Here is a 14,962-nt window from a genome sequence, read left to right on the forward strand (position 1 = left end):
AAGCCCCTGTCTCTAGGCTACTCCCCAAACAGCACTTCTAAGAACCTTTTGCATAAGATCAAGTGTAGTAGCGTTCTTATAAGTTTAGGATATGGCGGGTGAGGGAAATGTAAACAGATGCGCAAGAAGCGCTGAAATAATATTGGTAAATGATAAAAGTTTGCCAGTATATTTTGTGGATTACACAGCAGGGTGGCGACAAAGTTAACAAGTTTGATGTGGAAGCCATGAAAACAACCCAAAATTCTGCCCGACACAGCTCGTTTGATAAGGGGACGATGTATGGAGGCAGTGAACTAGTAGTAGATTAAAGGTGCTGCAGTTAAAACTATGTTAGTTGGATCTTGAGATGAAGCTGGCGCTCCGCAGCCAGGCGAGCTTTCGCCAATCCAAGCCCCTGTCTCTAGGCTACTCCCCAAACAGCACTTCTAAGAACCTTTTGTATAAGATCAAGTGTAGTAGCGTTCTTATAAGTTTAGGATATGGCGGGTGAGGGCAATGTAAACAGATGCGCAAGAAGCGCTGAAATAATATTGGTAAATGATAAAAGTTTGCCAGTATATTTTGTGGATTACACAGCAGGGTGGCGACAAAGTTAACAAGTTTGTTGTGGAAGCCATGAAAACAACCCAAAATTCTGCCTGACACAGCTCGTTTGATAAGGGGACCATGTATGCCTACAGTTCATGCCAGTCGCTGCACTGGCTGCCAGTCTCCTTTCGAATACAGTTTAAAATAATAACCCTCATCCATAAAGCTCTCTATAATGCTGCACCCCCCTACCTCTCCTCTCTTATCTCAGTCTATCGCCCAACCCGTGCTCTTAGATCCGCCAGTGATCTTAGATTAACCTCTACCCTAGTGCGGACCTCCCACTCGCGTCTCCAAGACTTCTCTAGAGCTGCACCAATTCTATGGAATGCTCTGCCCAGGACTATCAGACTAATACCTAACCTCCAAAGTTTCAAACGTGCTCTTAAAACCCATTTCTTTAGGCAAGCCTATAACACTCATTAACTGCATGAAGTTTAAACTCTTCTACTAACCCGTCCTGTGTCGTCCTCCCATCTGTTATCTAGCAACCAACAGGCACCAGACTTCTCTGCAGTCCCATTCACCCTGGACCTGGTATATAAGATGACGGCTGAGTGGTTCAAGCGACAGCAATTCCATTTATTATATTTTGTTCTATTCCCTAAGAAGAATGGCTTGACCATTAAATATTCTTTTACCCCGTGTTACCCCATCATCTTCATAAACCGTAAGCTCTGGCGAGCAGGGACCTCACTCCATGTTGTTCCATACAAATGTTGTGCTCTGTTACATTACATTTGTATTTGTTACCTATGATTTGTAAAGCGCTACGGAATATGATGGCGCTATATAAATAAAGATTATTATTATTATTATTATGGAGGCAGTGAACTAGTAGTAGATTAAAGGTGCTGCAGTTAAAACTATGTTAGTTGGATCTTGGGATGGAGCTGGCGCTCCGCTTCCAGGCGAGCTTTCGCCAATCCAAGCCCCTGTCTCTAGGCTACTCCCCAAACAGCACTTCTAAGAACCTTTTGTATAAGATCAAGTGTAGTAGCGTTCTTATAAGTTTGGGATATGGCGGGTGAGGGGAATGTAAACAGATGCGCAAGAAGCGCTGAAATAATATCGGTAAATGATAAAAGTTTGCCAGTATATTTTGTGGATTACACAGCAGGGTGGCGACAAAGTTAACAAGTTTGATGTGGAATGCCCAGTAATAGCTCTTGGGCGGTGTGCCTTTTATCGCCTAGGCTCAGCAGTTTGAGCACCGCCTGCTGTCGCTTAGCGACGGCACTGCTGCTGTGCCTAGAGCTACCGACTGATGGCGCCATGCCCACGGATGGTAATTCGGAGGAGGTGGAGGAGGGGTGGGAGGAGGAGGAGGTATAGTAGGCCTTTGAGACCTGGACCGAGGTAGGCCCCGCAATCCTCGGCGTCGGCAGTATATCACCAGCCCCAGGGTCAGACTCGGTCCCAGCCTCCACCAAGTTAAGTGTAGTAGCGTTCTTATAAGTTTGGGATATGGCGGGTGAGGGGAATGTAAACAGATGCGCAAGAAGCGCTGAAATAATATCCGTAAATGGTAAAAGTTTGCCAGTATATTTTGTGGATAACACAGCAGGGTGGCGACAAAGTTAACAACTTTGATGTGGAATCCATGAAAACAACCCAAATTTCTGCCTGACACACCTCATTTGATAAGGGGACGATGTATGGAGGCAGCTATATGGACGACTTTTGGAGGTAGCAATGGAGTCAACGTGTGGAGGCTGCTATGGAGACAATTTAATTTGGATAGTGCCTGTAAGTGGCAGTCCAAAAAAGTTTTCAAACCAGAGGAGCAGGTAGGTGGCCCTCCAGAAAAATTGAATAGATTGAGTGCCTGTATGTGGCACTCCCAAAAATTGTTTAAAGGAAACCTACCACTTGTAGTGGCAGGTTTCCGATGGCAATACCGAGTACCAGCTCAGGGTGAGCTGGTGCCGAAACTTATTTTAGTTAGTGTTTTAAACCGCGGTATCGCGGTTTAAAACACTTTTTAAACTTTATAGCCGGCGCAGGCAGGTACGCGCTCGGCGCTTACCATGCGCGTGGCTCTCATTCACTTCCTATGTAGCCGCGCGCACGGTAAGCACCGAGCGCGTACCTGCCTGCGCCGGCTATAAAGTTTAAAAAGTGTCTTAAACCGCGATACCGCGGTTTAAAACACTAACTAAAATAAGCTCCGGCACCAGCTCACCCTGAGCTGGTGCTCGGTATTGCCATCGGAAACCTGCCACTACAAGTGGTAGGTTTCCTTTAAAACAATTTTTGGGAGTGCCACATACAGGCACTCAATCTATTCAATTTTTCTGGAGGGCCACCTACCTGCTCCTCTGGTTTGAAAACTTTTTTGGACTGCCACTTACAGGCACTATCCAAATTAAATTGTCTCCATAGCAGCCTCCACACGTTGACTCCATTGCTACCTCCAAAAGTCGTCCATATAGCTGCCTCCATACATCGTCCCCTTATCAAATGAGGTGTGTCAGGCAGAAATTTGGGTTGTTTTCATGGATTCCACATCAAAGTTGTGGACCGGGTAGGTGGACCTCCAGAAAAATTAAATGCATAAAGTACTATAGCTAGAGCCAGTGGGCCCTGTCAAAAAATAGCCAGTTTCCTCTGCTTTAGTGTACAAAGAGGAGGAGAAGGAGGAAAATGAGGAGGAGGAGTGCATAAATTATTCAGGTTGAGCTTCCTTCACCTGGTGGAGATTGGAAATTATGAGAAATCCAGGCTTTATTCATCTTAATAAGCGTCAGCCTGTCAGCGCTGTCAGTCGACAGGCGTGTACGCTTATCGGTGATGATGCCACCAGCTGCACTGAAAACCCGCTCGGACAACACGCTAGCGGCAGGGCCGGCAAGAACCTCCAAGGCGTACAGCGCCAGTTCGTGCCACATGTCCAGCTTTGAAACCCAGTAGTTGTAGGGAGCTGTGTGATCATTTAGGACGATGGTATGGTCAGCTACGTACTCCCTCACCATCTTTCTGTAAAGATCAGCCCTACTGTGCCGAGACTGGGGACAGGTGACAGTGTCTTGCTGGGGTGACATAAAGCTGGCAAAAGCCTTGTAAAGCGTACCCTTGCCAGTGCTGGACAAGCTGCCTGCTCGCCTACTCTCCCTCGCTACTTGTCCCGCAGAACTACGCACTCTGCCGCTAGCGCTGTCAGAAGGGAAATACTGTTTCAGCTTGTGCACCAGGGCCTGCTGGTATTCATGCATTCTCACACTCCTTTCCTCTCCAGGGATGAGAGTGGAAAGATTTTGCTTGTACCGTGGGTCCAGGAGAGTGAATACCCAGTAATCGGTGCTGGAATAAATTCTTTGAACGCGAGGGTCACGGGATAGGCAGCCTAGCATGAAATCTGTCATATGCGCCAGAGTCCCAACGCGCAAGAATTCACTCCTCTCACTGGCCTGACTGCCCATTTCCTCCTCCTCCAACTCCTCTTCTTCTGCCCATACACGCTGAACAGTGAAGGACTGAACAATGGTTCCCTCTTGTGTCTCGCCAACATTCTCCTCCTCTTCCTCCTCATCCTCCTCCACCTCCTCCGATATGCGCTGAGAAACAGACCTGAGGGTGCTTTGGCTATCAACAAGGGAATCTTCTTCCCCCATCTCTTGTGACGAGTGCAAAGCTTCCGACTTCATGCTGATCAGAGAGTTTTTCAACAGGCCAAGCAGCGGGATGGTGAGGCTGATGATGGCAGCATCGCCTCTGACCATCTGTGTTGACTCCTCAAAGGTACTCAGCACCTGACAGATATCAGACATCCACGTCCACTCCTCATTGTAGACTTGAGGAAGCTGACTGACCTGACTACCAGTTCTGGTGGAAGTTGACATCTGGCAGTCTACAATCGCTCTGCGCTGCTGGTAAACTCTGGATAACATGGTTAATGTTGAATTCCACCTCGTGGGCACGTCGCACAACAGTCGGTGAGCGGGCAGTTGGAGGCGGCGCTGCGCTGCCCTGAGAGTGGCAGCATCTGTGCTGGACTTCCTGAAATGCGCACAGATGCGGCGCACCTTCGTGAGCAAATCAGACAGATTGGGGTATGTCTTGAGGAAACGCTGAACTATCAGATTTAACACATGGGCCAGGCATGGCACATGTGTCAGTCTGCCGAGTTGCAGAGCCGCCACCAGGTTACGGCCGTTGTCACACACAACCATGCCTGGCTTCAGGTTCAGCGGTGCCAGCCACAGATCAGTCTGCGCCGTGATGCCCTGGAATAGTTCGTGGGCGGTGTGCCTTTTATTGCCTAGGCTCAGCAGTTTGAGCACCGACTGCTGTCACTTAGCGACGGCACTGCTGCTGTGCCTAGAGCTAGCGACTGATGGCGCCATGCCCACGGATGGTAGTTCGGAGGAGGAGGTGGAGGAGGGTTGGGAGGAGGAGGAGGCATAGTAAGCCTGAAAGACCTGGACCGAGGTAGGCCCCGCAATCCTCGGCGTCGGCAGTATATGACCAGCCGCAGGGTCAGACTTGGTCCCAGCCTCCACCACTTAACCCAATGTGCCGTCAGCGATATATAGTGGCCCTGCCCGGCAGCACTCGTCCACATGTCCGTGGTCAGGTGGACCTTGTCAGAAACGGCGTTGGTCAGGGCACGGATGATGTTGTCTGACACGTGCTGGTGCAGGGCTGGGACGGCACATCGGGAAAAGTAGTGGCGGCTGGGGACCGAATACCGAGGGGCGGTCGCCGCCATGAGGTTGTGAAAGGCCTCGGTCTCTACTAGCCTATAGGGCAGCATCTCCAGGCTAAGCAATCTGGAGATGTGGACATTAAGGGCTTGGGCGTGCGGGTGGGTTGCACTATATTTGCGTTTCCGCTCCAGCGTCTGGGGTATGGAGAGCTGAACGCTGGTGGATGCTGTGGAGGATCGTGGAGGCGACGATGGGGTTTTTGTGCCAGGGTCCTGGGCAGGGGGCTGACTATCAGCTGACACAGGGGAAGGAGCAGTGGTGTGCACGGCCGGAGGTGAACGGGCTTGGTGCCACTGAGTGGGGTGTTTAGCATTCATATGCCTGCGCATACTGGTGGTAGTTAAGCTAGTAGTGGTGGAACCCCTGCTGATCCTGGTTTGGCAAAGGTTGCACACCACAGTCCGTCGGTCATCCGGTGTTTCCTTAAAGAACCTCCAGACTTCTGAAAATCTAGCCCTCGCCGCGGGAGCCCTCGCCACGGGAGCTTCACTACGTGACACATTTGGCGCTGATGCACCTGCTCTGGCCCTGCCTCTCTGTCTGGCCCCACCACTGCCTCTTCCAACCTGTTCTGGTCGAGGACTCTCCTCCGTCTCAGAAGCACTGTGTTCACCCGGCCTCTCAACCCAGCTTGGGTCTGTCACCTCATCATCCTCCGATCCCTCAGTCTGCTCCCCCCTCGGACTTCCTGCCCTGACAACAACTTCACCACTGTCTGACAACCGTGTCTCCTCATCGTCGGACACCTCTTTACACACTTCTTCCACTACGTCAAGAAGGCCATCATCACCCACAGACTGCGACTGGTGGAAAACCTGGGCATCGGAAAATTGCTCAGCAGCAGTGGTTTGTGACTGTGGAAAGGGTCCAGAAAACAGTTCCTCAGAGTATGCCGGTTCAAATGCCAAATTTTCCTGGAAGGGGGCAGACTGGGGGGGAGGAGGCTGAGGTGCAGGAGCTGGAGGAGTGCCGATTTCGGTGACATGGGTGGACTGCGTGGAAGACTGACTTGTGGACAAATTGCTCGAAGCATTGTCGGCAATCCACGACATCACCTGTTCGCACTGTTCTGGCCTCAACAGTGCTCTACCACGAGTCCCAGTAACTTCAGACATGAACCTAGGGAGTGTAGCTCTGCGGCGTTCCCCTGCTCCCTCATCAGCAGGTGGTGTCTCACCCCGCCCAGGACCACGGCCTCTGACCCCTGCAGTAGTTGGACACCCACGTCCCCGCCCTCGTCCTCTACCCCTAGCCCTCGGGTTAAACATTTTGAAAATGAAAGTTATAACTTTAATTTTTTTTTTACTTTTTTTTTGTTTTTTTGTGTTTTTTTTTTTTTGTGTTTTTTAGTTTTTAAAACCAAACGATGCCATCCTATTGCTATGGCTATTTTCTAGCCAAGTATGAAAGCACACTGCTATGCCAGATTAGATGATGCTGAGTTATGAAAAAATAAACGTAAAATAAAAAGTAAATGGCAGACTGTGCCTAATTGAAATCCAACCCCTAATAAATTTTCCCACTTCGGTCTTTGCGATGGATATGTGCGTCACTAAGCGCTAAACACAACGGTCGCAAGTCTCACTACAAATTCCTCACAATATGGTAGTAGATGCACTGCAGCAAGGACAGCCACCAGCAGATCAACCAGAAATAAAATATATAACGCTATTGTAGGCCTAAGTAAGCCGTTTGGATTCTCCTATGGCTATTTTCTAGCCAAGTATGAAAGCACACTGCTATGCCAGATGAGATGACGCTGAGTTACGAAAAAATAAAAGTAAAATAAAAAGTAAATGGCAGACTGTGCCTAATTGAAATCAAACCCCTAATAAATTTTCCCACTTCGGTCTTTGCGATGGATATGTGCGTCACTAAGCACTAAACACAACGGTCGCAAGTCTCACTACAAATTCCTCACAATATGGTAGTAGATGCACTGCAGCAAGGACAGCCACCAGCAGATCAACCAGAAATAAAATATATAACGCTATTGTAGGCCTAAGTAAGCCGTTTGGATTCTCCTATGGCTATTTTCTAGCCAAGTATGAAAGCACACTGCTATGCCAGATTAGATGATGCTGAGTTATGAAAAAATAAACGTAAAATAAAAAGTAAATGGCAGACTGTGCCTAATTGAAATCCAACCCCTAATAAATTTTCCCACTTCGGTCTTTGCGATGGATATGTGCGTCACTAAGCGCTAAACACAACGGTCGCAAGTCTCACTACAAATTCCTCACAATATGGTAGTAGATGCACTGCAGCAAGGACAGCCACCAGCAGATCAACCAGAAATAAAATATATAACGCTATTGTAGGCCTAAGTAAGCCGTTTGGATTCTCCTATGGCTATTTTCTAGCCAAGTATGAAAGCACACTGCAATGCCAGATGAGATGACGCTGAGTTACGAAAAAATAAACGTAAAATAAAAAGTAAATGGCAGACTGTGCCTAATTGAAATCAAACCCCTAATAAATTTTCCCACTTCGGTCTTTGCGATGGATATGTGCGTCACTAAGCGCTAAACACAACGGTCGCAAGTCTCACTACAAATTCCTCACAATATGGTAGTAGATGCACTGCAGCAAGGACAGCCACCAGCAGATCAACCAGAAATAAAATATATAACGCTATTGTAGGCCTAAGTAGGCCGTTTGGATTCTCCTATGGCTATTTTCTAGCCAAGTATGAAAGCACACTGCTATGCCAGATGAGATGACGCTGAGTTACGAAAAAATAAAAGTAAAATAAAAAGTAAATGGCAGACTGTGCCTAATTGAAATCAAACCCCTAATAAATTTTCCCACTTCGGTCTTTGCGATGGATATGTGCGTCACTAAGCACTAAACACAACGGTCGCAAGTCTCACTACAAATTCCTCACAATATGGTAGTAGATGCACTGCAGCAAGGACAGCCACCAGCAGATCAACCAGAAATAAAATATATAACGCTATTGTAGGCCTAAGTAAGCCGTTTGGATTCTCCTATGGCTATTTTCTAGCCAAGTATGAAAGCACACTGCTATGCCAGATTAGATGATGCTGAGTTATGAAAAAATAAACGTAAAATAAAAAGTAAATGGCAGACTGTGCCTAATTGAAATCCAACCCCTAATAAATTTTCCCACTTCGGTCTTTGCGATGGATATGTGCGTCACTAAGCGCTAAACACAACGGTCGCAAGTCTCACTACAAATTCCTCACAATATGGTAGTAGATGCACTGCAGCAAGGACAGCCACCAGCAGATCAACCAGAAATAAAATATATAACGCTATTGTAGGCCTAAGTAAGCCGTTTGGATTCTCCTATGGCTATTTTCTATCCAAGTATGAAAGCACACTGCTATGCCAGATGAGATGACGCTGAGTTACGAAAAAATAAAAGTAAAATAAAAAGTAAATGGCAGACTGTGCCTAATTGAAATCAAACCCCTAATAAATTTTCCCACTTCGGTCTTTGCGATGGATATGTGCGTCACTAAGCACTAAACACAACGGTCGCAAGTCTCACTACAAATTCCTCACAATATGGTAGTAGATGCACTGCAGCAAGGACAGCCACCAGCAGATCAACCAGAAATAAAATATATAACGCTATTGTAGGCCTAAGTAAGCCGTTTGGATTCTCCTATGGCTATTTTCTAGCCAAGTATGAAAGCATACTGCTATGCCAGATGAGATGACGCTGAGTTACGAAAAAATAAACGTAAAATAAAAAGTAAATGGCAGACTGTGCCTAATTGAAATCAAACCCCTAATAAATTTTCCCACTTCGGTCTTTGCGATGGATATGTGCGTCACTAAGCGCTAAACACAACGGTCGCAAGTCTCACTACAAATTCCTCACAATATGGTAGTAGATGCACTGCAGCAAGGACAGCCACCAGCAGAACAACCAGAAATAAAATATATAACGCTATTGTAGGCCTAGGTAAGCCGTTTGGATTCTCCTATGGCTATTTTCTAGCCAAGTATGAAAGCACACTGCTATGCCAGATGAGATGACGCCGAGTTACGAAAAAATAAACGTAAAATAAAAAGTAAATGGCAGACTGTGCCTAATTGAAATCAAACCCCTAATAAATTTTCCCACTTCGGTCTTTGCGATGGATAAGTGCGTCACTAAGAGCTAAACACAACGGTCGCAAGTCTCACTACAAATTCCTCACAATATGGTAGTAGATGCACTGCAGCAAGGACAGCCACCAGCAGATCAACCAGAAATAAAATATATAACGCTATTGTAGGCCTAAGTAAGCCGTTTGGATTCTCCTATGGCTATTTTCTAGCCAAGTATGAAAGCAAACTGCTATGCCAGATGAGATGACGCTGAGTTACGAAAAAATAAACGTAAAATAAAAAGTAAATGGCAGACTGTGCCTAATTGAAATCAAACCCCTAATAAATTTTCCCACTTCGGTCTTTGCGATGGATATGTGCGTCACTAAGCGCTAAACACAACGGTCGCAAGTCTCACTACAAATTCCTCACAATATGGTAGTAGATGCACTGCAGCAAGGACAGCCACCAGCAGATCAACCAGAAATAAAATATATAACGCTATTGTAGGCCTAAGTAAGCCGTTTGGATTCTCCTATGGCTATTTTCTAGCCAAGTATGAAAGCACACTGCTATGCCAGATGAGATGATGCTGAGTTACGAAAAAATAAACGTAAAATAAAAAGTAAATGGCAGACTGTGCCTAATTGAAATCAAACCCCTAATAAATTTTCCCACTTCGGTCTTTGCGATGGATATGTGCGTCACTAAGCGCTAAACACAACGGTCGCAAGTCTCACTACAAATTCCTCACAATATGGTAGTAGATGCACTGCAGCAAGGACAGCCACCAGCAGATCAACCAGAAATAAAATATATAACGCTATTGTAGGCCTAAGTAAGCCATTTGGATTCTCCTATGGCTATTTTCTAGCCAAGTATGAAAGCACACTGCTATGCCAGATGAGATGACGCTGAGTTATGAAAAAATAAAAGTAAAATAAAAAGTAAATGGCAGACTGTGCCTAATTGAAATCAAACCCCTAATAAATTTTCCCACTTTGGTGTTTGAGGTGGATATGTGTGTCACTAAGAGCTAAACACAACGGTAGCAAGTCCCCCTGCAAATTCCTCACAATATGGTACTAGCTGCAAATAAAAAAAAAAAAAAGTATAACGTTATTGTAGCCCTAAGAAGGGCTGTTGGGTTCTTGTAGAATCACTCCTGCCTAACACTATTCTAATAGAACACCCTAACGCTTTCTTGACCAGCAGCAGCTCTCTCCCTAGCGGCATCCTGACACAGAATGATCCGAGCAGCGCAGGCAGGGGCTAGTCTATTCCAGGGTCACCTGATCTGGCCAGCCAACCACTGCTATTGATGTGTAAGGGTACCACGTCATGCTGGGTGGAGTGCAGAGTCTACTGGCTTGTGATTGGCTCTGTTTCTGGCCGCCAAAAAGCAAAACGCCGGGAGCTGCCATTTTCTCGAGCGGGCGAAGTATTCGTCCGAGCAACGAGCAGTTTCGAGTACGCTAATGCTCGAACGAGCATCAAGCTCGGACGAGTATGTTCACTCATCTCTAATCATAATGCATCATAATGTCAAGATGGTGGATTCTTGTGTTTTTACACTAAGAGCGAATTCACACGATCGTTGGTCGATGTATATACGGCCGCTGTATATACCTCCCTCATAGGCCAGCAATGGGTGCATGTATAGCAGCAAAGACTTACCGGTAACACCAGCAATCGGTGTTAACCCACACATCGCCGGCAGCAAAGCTGGATCAATTGGACAGCCTATGGTTAAAGTACCCTAGGGAGTCTGAAAAATAGTAAAAGTAAAAAGTAAAAAAAGTTTTAAAAAAATTATAATAATAAACCTAAAAATTCAAATCACCCCCCTTTCCCTAGAACTAATATAAATATAAATAAACAGTGAAAATACAGACACATTAGGCATCAGAAAATGCCCGATCTATCAAAATATAATAACGTTTTTTCACTGAGTTTAGCCCCGTAATAGAAAATAGCGCCCAAAGTCAAAAATTGCCCTTTTTTGCCATTCTGAAAAATATTTAAAAAATCAATTAAAAGGGACAAAAAGGTCGTACAGCCCTAAAAATGGTAGCATTGAAAACTTCATCAGAAGTCACAAAAAATAACTCCACCCACAGCTCTGTAAACCAAAGTTATTAGCACAAGAAGATGGCAAAATAAAAAAAAAAATTCTACAGGAGTTTTTAATTTTTGTAAATGTATGAAAACATTATAAAACCTATACAAATTTGGTATCCCCATGATCGCACCGACCCAAAGAATAAAGTAGACATGTAATTTGGGGCGCACAGTGAAAGCTGTAAATCCAAGCCCACAAGAAAATGGTGCAAATGTGTTTTTTCACCAATTTCACAGCATTTTGATTTTTTTTCCTGCTTCCCAGTAAATGGAATGGAATAAAAAATACCATAGCTATGAAGTGGAATTTGTTACGCAGAAAACAAGCCATCACAGAGCTCTTTACGTGTAAAAAGAAAAGTTATAGATTTTTGATCGTGGAGAGTGAAAAATGGAATGGGCGGGGTCCTTAAAGGGTTAATATACAGGCAGTCCCCATATTACACAGGATAGGTTCCATAGGTTTGTTCTTAAGTTGAATTTGTAGGTAAGTCGAAAATGTATATTTTATAATTTTAAATAATTTTTTGCCGCAGTGACAATATGAGTTTCAACATTTTTTGCTGTAATGGGACCACTGATTATCAATGAAGCTTTATTAAATACACATTACAGCTGATCATTGCAGTCTGGGACTATAGTAAAGTATTCAGAGAGCTTCACCAAAAGTCACAGAGGGCAGAGATTCCGTCTTTAACTAGGGGTCATCTGTCCTTAAGTCGGGTGTCCTTAAGTAGGGGACCTGCGTTTCTTGAATATTTAAGCAGTTTGTGTAAATCAGCTTTCGGTTCCTTATTCCACTGACTGCTGAGAGAAAAAAACCTGATAATGTTTTAAATAACTTAACTCTACAGACTGTTCTTGTATACTCTAATCTTTTACAGAGCTTAATCATCAAAAGAAATATGCTATAGCGTTTGAAAGAGTTCATCTTTAGCCTTTTTTCAATCTATGCAGTGTGCAGGACTTGAAGGGGTTGTCCACTCTTAGCAAGTAATTTTTTATGCTTTGTGTAATGAAGTTATGCAATTTTCCAATACACTTTCTGTATCTATTCCTCATGGTTTTCTAGATCTCCGCTTTCTGTCATTCTATAAAAAGTTTCTATATCAGATAGAAATCTGTCCTTGTTCATGTGATGGCCACCAGGTGCACGATTGCTCTCTCTAATATAACAAGCCAGGCATCTGTGTGTCCATCACATGACCATGGACACATTTCTTTCCACTGGAAGTAAACATAGAAGCTTTCACAAAGCATATCAATTATTTGCTGAAAGTGGACAACTGCTTTAACAAGCACTGCTTCCTACAGGAGAAAGAAGGAGCAGAGAAAATGCCCAGAGAAAGTATGTTATCTAAAAAAACTTTTATCATCTTTGCTTTTCATTTTTGAAAAAAAAATTTGTCTCAAAGGTTTTGGTGGCTTTTAGGGTTATGGCTGGTGTTGATCAGACCTGTACAACAGTCATTAGAAATTCAGGTTCGTCTCAACACTCTACTGCTTACCATTAATGCCTGTGTTCATTGCTGGCCCCAACCATTTCAAAGCATTTTGAATGTAGCGACTTTGTCAGCGGCATTTAAACAGTTCACACGATCGGTGCCAGTTTTTTTTAACGGGTCCACTCAACACTACTGTAGTTATGGCCTTTTCTGGCAGAAATAACTGCCAAGGCAAATGAATGATGCATGTGGCGTCTCTAAACTTCAAATGAATTTCAAAATTCAAATTCATTTCAAACTTCATAATTGTGCCACTCTGTGGCCTACCATGTTGCTGCCACCTAGAAAATTTGTCATTGTGCCACTCTCTGATTCATGCTGCTGCTGCCACCTCCACACTTTGTCATTGTGCCACTATGTTGCCTACCATGTTGCTGCCAGCTCCACACTTTGTCATTGTGCCACTCTCAGCCCTCATGCTGCTGCTGCCACCTACAGAATTTGACATTGTGCCACTCTCTGACCTCATGCTGCTGCTGCCGCCACCTCCACAGTTTGTCATTGTGCCATTCTGTGGCCTACCATGTTGAAGCCAGCTCCGGATATTGTCATTGTGTCAATTTGTGGCCTACGATTTTGTTGCCACCTCCATAATTTGTCATTGTGCCACTCTACGGCCTACTCATGCTGCTGCCAACTGACCGCTATCTCACTGGAACACTCTGTAATTTCCGTGATGCTGATTTCATCATATTTGTTTTTATCCTTCATTTCAAACGTCTGAAGGAATGAAAAGCATCAGTTTTGATAGCCAAAAGCAGGAGTGGATACAGAACGCACAGGACATGCAAGTATCCCATTTACTGCTCATCTCTATTCTGGATCAACTCCTGTTTGTATTTGGCTTTAGCAATACTGATGGATTATTGACCGATTGAAAGCGGACACTGATGGATGAAAAGAAGGGCAAAATGATCAGTGACGTCAATGCAGAATTACTACCGACACCCTCTGCACTATATTGAGGGGGTTCTACATGTATCAGCATTTAACAGAACAGGTTCTGTTGTCATCTATGGAATAATTTTTTGTCATTGTAAAAAGAGTGCACTCTTTGATGTTATAGTGGGATCTTGGGCCTCAGCTCAGTCCTTTCGATCTGGCACAGACGTTACCATGTCAGGCTTCACTTACCGTATATACTCGAGTATAAGCCAAGTTTTTCAGCACAAAAAGTGTGCTGAAAAACACAAACTCGGCTTATACTCGAGTCAAAAAGCTGACTAAAAAAAGAAATCTAAACTCACCTTTCCGGCGGCCGTGCGAGTTTTCTATACGATCCCTCTGGCTGCGGCACCAGGTCAGTGAGATGTCACAGTCACTGACTTCAACCGCCGCCGCGATCGTATTGTGTGTGCCGGCAGCCGGCTGACATCAGAGCTGCGCCCCGCAGCTCTATAACGGGCCGGGGATCCGGTTTCATAACGGGCTGGGGATCCGCCTCCATAACAGCCCTGGGATCCAGCTCCATAACGGGCTGGGGATCAGGCTCTTTAAGAGGGCACAGGGGCTGGTGGCTAAATACTTGGGCAGGGGCTGCCAGGCTACAAATTGGGGCAGGGGCTGACAGGCTAAAAATTGGGGCAGGGGCTGACAGGCTACATATTGGGGCAGGGGCTGACAGGCTACATGTTGGGGCAGGGGCTGACAGGCTACATATTGGGGCAGGGGCTGACAGGCTACATATTGGGACAGGAGCTGACAGGCAATATATTGGGGCAGGGGCTGACAGGCTATATATTGGGGCAGGGGCTGACAGGCTACATATTGGGGCATGGGCTGACAGGCAATATATTGGGGCAAGGGCTGACAGGCTATATATTGGGGCAAGGGCTGACAGGCTATATATTGGGGCAGGGGCTGACAGACTATGTACTGGGGCAGCGGCTGGCAGGCTATGTACTACTGGGGGCTGGCTGGCAGCTATATACTACAGGGGGCTGCTGGCTATATACTATTGGGGGCTTGGTG

This window comes from Engystomops pustulosus, chromosome 5 (assembly GCF_040894005.1).
Source record: "Engystomops pustulosus chromosome 5, aEngPut4.maternal, whole genome shotgun sequence".
Classification (NCBI taxonomy): domain Eukaryota; kingdom Metazoa; phylum Chordata; class Amphibia; order Anura; family Leptodactylidae; genus Engystomops; species Engystomops pustulosus.